Below are 8,472 nucleotides of genomic sequence, written 5' to 3'. Positions count from 1 at the left end.
GATGCCGTCACAGCCTCACTAAGACGGTGTCAATAGCGCCACCGGCTGGCCAGGTTGACACAGAAGACTTGGGTTTAGGCGAAGGAGTGGAGGCTGGGAGGGAGCAAGGGACAGGGAGCCCTGGGCACCTGGACCCCCAGCATCGAGGGGTGGGGTGGACACAGCCTCCAGGACCCATAAGGGCAGCACCCTACGGGTGGCTGTGCGGGGGCCGCTGGGTGGACATGAGCCTGGGGTAGAGGCATGGGCAGGAGCAAGAGCCAGGATTGGATTTCAGGAATGGGCAAAGCAGGCCAGCCTGGGGTTCCGGAAGGCACGGCATGCCCACAGAAGAGGCCCTTTCAGTGTGACTGCCAAGGCACAGAGGTGGGTGGGGGCTGGGAGAGCCCCTGCTGGAGAGGCAGGGGAGGGGTGGGTACAGGGGCCATCTTCCAGGGCAGGGCAGTGGGCCAGGACTACAGTGAACACCAGGGGCCTGCTGGGGGGTGCGCCTGGTGCAGCGGCTGCAGGTGGGCAGTGTCCAGGCGTGAGTGTGGACAGCAGGCGGGCATCGGAGCAAGGCTCAGCCACACCCCTCCTGCGGTCCCCCAACACTAGGCAGCTGCTCCCTTCAGCCGTGGTCCCCTCTGGCCTCTCTCCACCCCTCCTCCAGCCACTCCCACCCCAGCCTTGCACACAGGCTCAGGGCCACCAGGCAGGACAGAGGCTCACAGGCCTATCTGGGGATGGCCTGGGGCTGATCTGGCCTCAGAACCCAACTGCTTTATCTCCACAGCCTCAGGCCCTGCAGGGCAAGGCGGGTCGTGCCCAGCACATGGGCTCTTGTCACCCCTCCTGCTTCTCCCGGCTCTCCGGTACCAGAATGTGGTGTCCAGGGGTCTCTGAAGTTCCTGGCTCAGCTCCTGCCAGGGGAGGAGGTGCTCTGATGGGCCTGAGGTGCATCCAAGTTGCAAATTAGCTTCAGGGAGACCTAAGAGAAACCACCTATCTTTATTATGAAGATACAGTTACCTTAAGTCACACAATTATCTTCACTTCAGTTATTTTTTTCTTTCGAATTAAAATGAAAATTAATGTAACGAATTGGAAATCTGATCCAGAGAGTAGCAAGGCCTGGATTCACCACCGGAAACAGCTGAAAATCCAGGCAAAGGATAGGAGGTGCTGGCTGGGGGGATGCCAGGCCTCGGCCAAAGGAGGACAGTGACCCCTGGGTGGGAACGAGGTGCCGGGAGCCCTAGAGTAACCTCAGCCTTCTGCCTGGCAGCTTCCAGGCCGGGCACAGTGAGAGGTGGAGTCCAGCAGACTCCCTGAGTTGAGGAAGTGGAGCTGAGAGTCTGGGGGAAAATGAGTCAGGATTGCAGGACAGAGCACCCGGGAGGAGCTGGCAGACAGTGGCGGGGTGCAGGGGCTGCAGGGGCTGTCCCAGGACCGCCAGGCAGGAGGCTATGGGGGCTCTCCTGTGAGCACTAGGCCAAGCACCATCAATGCGTGCGAGCAGGAAATCAGCAGAAGGATTAGAGAGAACAGTGTCAGATATTGCACAGGTCTGGAAACCAGTGCCTGTTCCTAGCAACCAGACTAGAAAACCTCAGAATTCATAAGACATTGAATACTCAGATGGGTTTGTCTCAAGGCCCAAGATCTATTAGCTAACTAGTTACTAGTTAGCTCTGGTTCACCTAAAACAAAACAAAAATCTTAAAAACAAGACCCCAAAGCATCAATTTTTTTTTTTTTTTTTTTTTTTTTTTTTTTTTTTTTTTTTTTGAGACGGAACCTTGCTCTGTCTCCCAGGCTGGAGTGCAGTGGCGCAATCTCAGCGCACTGTAACCTCCACCTCCCAGGTTCAAGCCATTCTCCTGCCTCAGCCTCCCGAGTAGCTAGGATTATAGGCACGCACCACCACGCCTGGCTAATTTTCACATTTTTAGTAGAGATGGGGTTTCACCATGTTGGCCAGGCTGGTCTCAAACTCCTGACCTCAGGTGATCTGCCTGTCTCAGCCTCCCAAAGTGCTGGGATTAAAGGTGTGAGCCACTGTGCCCGGCCTCAAATTGTTTCCAAGTAAACTTACTCCATCCCAGAACAAAGCCCAAAAATATTTAGGAAAAATTCACAATCCCTGGGGCAACTAGTGAAAAATTAGCAGCCAAAGAAGCAAGAAAACAAGACCCACAAGGGAGAGAAAATCAGTCAAAACTGACCCTGGCCGGACACTGATGTTGGAATCAGCAGCCAAAGACATTAAAGTACTTATCGGCTGGGCACGGTGGCTCATGCCTGTAATCCCAGCACTTCGGCAGGCCGAGGCGGGCGGATCATGAGGTCAGGAGATCGAGACCATCCTGGCTAACACGGTGAAACCCCATCTCTACTAAAAATACAAAAAATTAGCCAGGCGTGGTGGCGGCCGCCTGTAGACCCAGCTGCTCGGGAGGCTGAGGCAGGAGAATGGCGTGAACTCCAGAGGCGGAGGTTGCTGTGAGCCGAGATTGCGCCACTGTACTCCAGCCTGGGCAACAGAGCCAGACTCCATCTCAAAAAGAAAAAAAAGATAAGGAGAAATAGGAGTATGTATGTGTGTGTGTCCTTATTTTTGCAGAAAGAAACACAGGAAGGATAAGTCCAGTGTGAGTGGAAAGGAGTTGAAGAAATAGTAGTAAAAGGGACCTTTCTCTGAGTATACCTTTCAATACAGTTTTGATGTTTTGTAAAGTCAAAACTAACCCTAACCCTCACCTTATATATGTGAAAAAAAATTAAGTCTACAAACAGGGGGACAAAACTAAAGTTAAGGATAAACAGAAACAGATGAACCAAACTGCACATTAAACTGATGTGGTAACCACACAGAAGAGAAAACCTGAACCACCTTCCGCGGGTATGTTCTAAAGATAGAAAGAATTCCAAAAAAATCTAGATTTTTTTTTTTTTTTTTTTTTTTGAGACAGAGTCTCACTGTCACCTAGGCTGGAGTGCACTGGTGCAATTTTGGCTCACTGCAAACCTTGACTCCTGGGTTCAAGCAATTCTTGTGCCTCAGCCTCCTGAATAGCTGGGATTACAGGCGCCTGCCACCACGCCCAGCTAATTTTTGTATTTTTAGTAGAGATGGGGTTTCACCATGTTAGTCAGGCTGGTCTCGAACTCCTGACCTCAGGTGATCTGCCCACCTCGGCCTCCCAAAGTGCTGGGATTACAGGCATGAGCCACCGCCCCTAGCCAAATCTTGATCTATTTTAGAAGATGTATTGTAAATGGGACAGAAGAGAAATACAGAATGGCAGAAAGAAGATAGCGGAGGTGATGGACTGTGACTGAAGGCATCAGTCCTCAGTAGACCCATGCCTTTAAAACGATATACGTGTGCACATGTGTGCATATCTATATTTATATCATTTTAAATTTGGTCTGCTAAAAAAGCCTGAAAATAACAATAGCCCCAAAGTAATGAGGACACCTGATACTAAAATCGTGCTCTTTAAACACCATTACCACTGACAAAACCAGGGCTCCCTACAAAACATGCTTGATTCCAGGGTTGGGGCAGGGAAAGTACAGAAAACGAGGAAGCGCTTAGAAAACAAAAACAAAAAAAAACAGTGATGTGAACACAGGAGCCAGACTGCATGCAGGGGCTTGCACTGGCCAAATCTAGGACGATTTGAGCATCAAAATGAATCACAGCAGTAATAAGTTAAACATACATCAAATTGGCCGGGTGCAATGGCTCACGCCTGGGAGGTCGAGGCAGGTGGATCACTTGAGCTCAAGAGTTCAAGACCAGCCTGAGCAACATGGTGAAACCCCATCTCTACAAAAAATACAAAAATTAGCCAGGTGTGGTGGTGTGTGCCTGTAGTCCCAGCTACTTGGGATGCTGAGGTGGAGTGCCACTGCACTCCAGCCTGGGTAACAGAGCCAGACCCTGTCTCAAAAAAAAAAAAAAAAATCAAAACATCACGTCAGGCTGGGCATGGTGGCTCACGCCTGTAATCCCAGCACTTTGGGAGGCCAAGGCAGGAGGACTGCTTAAGCCCAGGAGTTCCAGACCACCCAGGGCAACATGATGAAGTCCCTTCTCTACAAAAAACAAAAATTAAATTAGCTGGGTATGGCTGTGCCTGCCTGTGGTCTCAGCTACCTGGAAGGCTGAGATGGGAGGATTGCTTGAGCCTGGGAGGCCAAGGCTGCAGTGAACCATGACTGCGCCACTGTACTCCAGCCTGGGTAACAGAGTAAGACCCTGTCTCAAAAAAATATATATAGTATATATAAATATATATATAATATTATATAATATTATATATAAATATATATATTATATAATATTATATATAAATATATATATTATATAATATTATATATAATATATATATTATATATATTATATATAAATATATAATATATATATTATTATATATAAATATATAATATATATATTATTATATATAAATATATAATATATATATTATATTATATATAAATATATAATATATTATATAAATATATATATAATATAATATATAAATATATTATATAAATATATTATATAATATATATTATATAAATATATTATATAATATATATTATATAATATATTATATAATATATATTATATAAATATATTATATAATATATATTATATAAAATATTATATAATATATATTATATAAATATATTTATATAATATATATTATATAAATATATTATATATATTATATATTATATAAATATATATATTATATAAATATATATATTATATAAATATATAATATATATATATATTTGAAGGGAATCCACGCTTTCAGAATGTTGATGCGTGGAGCTCTGCAGGCTCTCTCCTCAGCAAAATAACCCCAACTGGTGAAAACATTTTAGTTTGAAAAGTCTCTGGAAATTCATTGAAAATCTCTGGAAATGTCCTAAGGGCACACAGCAAAAGGAGAAACATAGTTCAGGAGAATCCAGTAAATCCTGGCAAGATCAATGGGTCACAGCACCTTGATTCCCTTTGCTCCCCCTGCTCAACATGATGGCAGCTCCACTCAGAGGAGAGGCAGCCACGGACATGGGCTCTCTTTTCCCCAGCGGCCGGCCAAGGGCTGCAGCATCTCCCAGAGAGGGGCCGGCCACCAGCACATCTCACCCCCAAGTTCTGTATTGCAGAAGCTCTGTTCTGAGGAAGAGCAGCTGAGAGGTCTAGAGCTCCCTTCTTTCAGCCAAGCCCTCTGGTGGGGCGAAAGCTCAATCCTGGGGCCAGTGGCTGAGGTCCCCAGCCCCCTTACCCAAGCTTGCCTGTAGGGTGGAGAGTCCATGCCAGGAGAGGCCAGTTGAGAAGACCACGGGCTGCTGCCCCTGCTTAGGGTCCCATTCATAAGCCTGGTGTGCCACTCAAAGCAACGGCCTATGCCGCTACCAGCTGTGAAGCCGTGCTGGAGAGGGTCTACCAGGGGACAGTCAGGCCTCAAGAACACAGAGCTCCCCAGTCCTCCCCAGGGAAACCCAAGGGAACAAAGCTGAGGGGATGTCAAGCCCACGGCACTATCAAAAAACAATGGAGGCCGAGCATGGTGGCTCACTCCTATAATCCCAGTACATTGGGAGGCCGAGGCGGGTGGATCACTTGAGGTCAGGAGTTCGAGATCAGCCTGGCCAACATGGTGAAATCCCGGCTCTACTAAAAATACAAGAATTAGCCATGTGTGATGGTGCATGCCTGTAATCCCAGCTACTCGGGAGGCTGAGGCAGGAGAATCACTTGAACCTGGGGGGTGGAGGTTGCAGTGAGCCGAGATCGTGCCATTGCACTCTAGCCTGGGCAACAGAGTGAGACTCCATGTCAAAAAAATAAAATAAAATAATAAAATAAAATAGAGATTTTGGTGGCAAGCAATTTGGAGGCTGATAGATGAAGAAAGTGAGAACGGGGCAAAATTTTTGAAAAAATAATAGCTGAAAATTTGCTAAATATGTTGAAAACACTGATTTATAGGTGCAAGAAGCTCAGCACCCCCAAACAGGTTGAATCCAAACAAAACCACCGCCAGGCGTGTCCTAGACAAACCGCTGACAACCAAAGATAAAGAGAAAAGTCCTGAAATGGGGGTGGGGGTGGAGAACCCCACACACAGGGGAGCAACAGTAAAAATAATCTCTGGCCTCTCACAGAAGACAATGGAAAGCGTTCTGTCCCCCAACCAACTACCCGCTTCTCCCCAGCAACCTCGAATCTCCCTCCGGTTTCTAAGAACTTACCCATTCTAGATATTCCATATAAGTGGAATCACTTATATAGAATTCATCCTTTTGTGGAAAGTCATTTATAAAGATAAAAATGTCAATCTTGAATTCTATAGCTAGCAAAAAAAATCCTTTAAAAACAAGGGTAAAATAGAGATATTTCTCTTTTTTTTTTTTTTTTTTTTTTTTTTTTGAGAGGGAGTTTCACTCTGTCACCCAGGCTGGAGTGCAGTGGTACGATCTCAGCTCACTGCAACCTCTGCCCCCCAGGTTCAAGTGATTCTCCTGCCTCAGCCTCCCGAGTAGCTGAGATTATAGGCGTGCACCACCACACCTGGCTAATTTTTGTATTTTTAGTAGAGACGGGGGTTCACCATCTTGGCCAGGCTGGTCTTGAACTCCTGACCTCGTGATCCACCTGCCTCAGCCTCCCAAAGTGCTGGGATTACAGGCGTGAGCCACCGCACCTGGCCTTTTTTATTTTTTATTTTTGGAGATGGAGTCTCGGTGTGTCGCCCGGGCTGGAGTGCAGTGGCACGATCTTGGCTCACTGCAACCTGCACCTCCTGGGTTGAAGTGATTTTTCTGCCTCAGCCTCCTGAGTAGCTGGGATTACAGGTGTGTGCCACCATGCCCAGATAATTTTTTTGTATTTTTAATAGAGATAGGGTTTCACTATATTAATAGGCCAGGCTGGTTTCAAACTCCTGACCTCAAGTGATCTGTCCACCTTGGCCTCCCAAAGTGTTACGATTACAGGGGTGAGCCACCGACCCAGCCAATATTTTCTTTTCCCTCCCTCCCTCCTTCCCTCCCTCCCATCTGTCTTTCTCTCTTCTTTATTTCTTTTTTTTTTTTTTTTTTTTTGAGACAGAGTCTCGCACTGTCTCCCAGGCTGGAGTGCAGTGGTGTGATCTCGGCTCACTGCAAGCTCCGTCTCCCGGGTTCATGGCATTCTCCTGCCTCAGCCTCCCAAGTAGCTGGGACTACGGGCGCCCGCCACCGTGCCTGGCTAATTTTTTCTATTTTTTAGTAGAGACGGGGTTTCACCGTTTAGCCAGGATGGTCTCCATCTCCTGACCTCGTGATTCGTCCGTCTCGGCCTCCCAAAGTGCTGGGATTACAGGTGTGAACCACTGCGCCCGGCCTCTCTCTCCCTCCCTCCCTTCCGTCCTTCCTTTCTTTTCTTTCTTTCTCTCTCTCTTTCTTCTTCTTTATTTCTTTCTTTTTCTTTCTTTCTTTCTTCTCTTTCTTTCTTTTTTTTTCCTTTTTCTTTATCTTTTTTGAGACAGCATCTTACTCTGTTGCCCAGGCTGGAGTGCAGTGGTGCCATCCATAGCTCATTGTAGCCTCCCAGGCTCAAGGATCCTCCTGCCTCAGCCTCTCAAGTAGCTGGGACTATATAGATGTGTACCATCACACCTGGCTAGTTTTTATGTTTTATATTTTTTGTAGAGACGGGGTCTTGCTATGTTGCCTAGGCTGGTCTAGAACTCCTGGGCTTAAGCGATCCCCCTGCCTTGGCTTCCCTAAGTGTTGGGATTGCAGATGTGGGTCACCATACCCAACCCAACCTATATTTTCAGATAAATGCAAGCTGAGAGAAGTTCATCTTGATCAGACCTGGACTATAAGAAAGGCTAAAGGATGTTTTTTAGCCTAAAAGGAAATGATACCAGATGGAATTCAGATCTACAGAAAGGAAAAAGCGCCTGGAAGTGGTAAATAAGCAGATAAATATAAGAAATATGCTTTTTGTTTTCTCATCATTTTCTTACAAGATAAAAAAAGTTTTGTAGAGTGGCCTTCATAACTCTTGTAGCTATAAAATATATGTCAACAAGGAACAAGGAAATATATGTCACCAAGGGCTCAAGAAAACTATACTCATAAATTTATTACATTTCCGCAGCTGGAAGTATGATAGAAAGAGGGAAGTGTCAGGTATGAATTGTATAATATTAATTCGAAAGAGATTTGGAAAACTTAGGATATATGTTGAGTAGCCCTAGAACAACTAGAAAGCAATAAAATGAAGAATCACTAAGAAGCCAATAGAGGATATAAAATAGAACACTAAAACAATACTATTTGGCCAGGCGCGGTGGCTCACGCCTGTGATCCCAGCACTTTGGGAGGCCAAGGCGGGTGGATCACGAGGTCAGGAGATCGAGACCATCCTGGAAAACACGGTGAAACCCCGTCTCTACTAAAAATACAAAAAAA

This window comes from Pongo abelii, chromosome 19, assembly GCF_028885655.2.
Source record: "Pongo abelii isolate AG06213 chromosome 19, NHGRI_mPonAbe1-v2.0_pri, whole genome shotgun sequence".
NCBI classification, from domain to species: Eukaryota; Metazoa; Chordata; class Mammalia; order Primates; family Hominidae; genus Pongo; species Pongo abelii.
The sequence above is the reverse complement of the archived record's forward strand: the minus strand, read 5'-3'. Positions refer to the sequence as shown.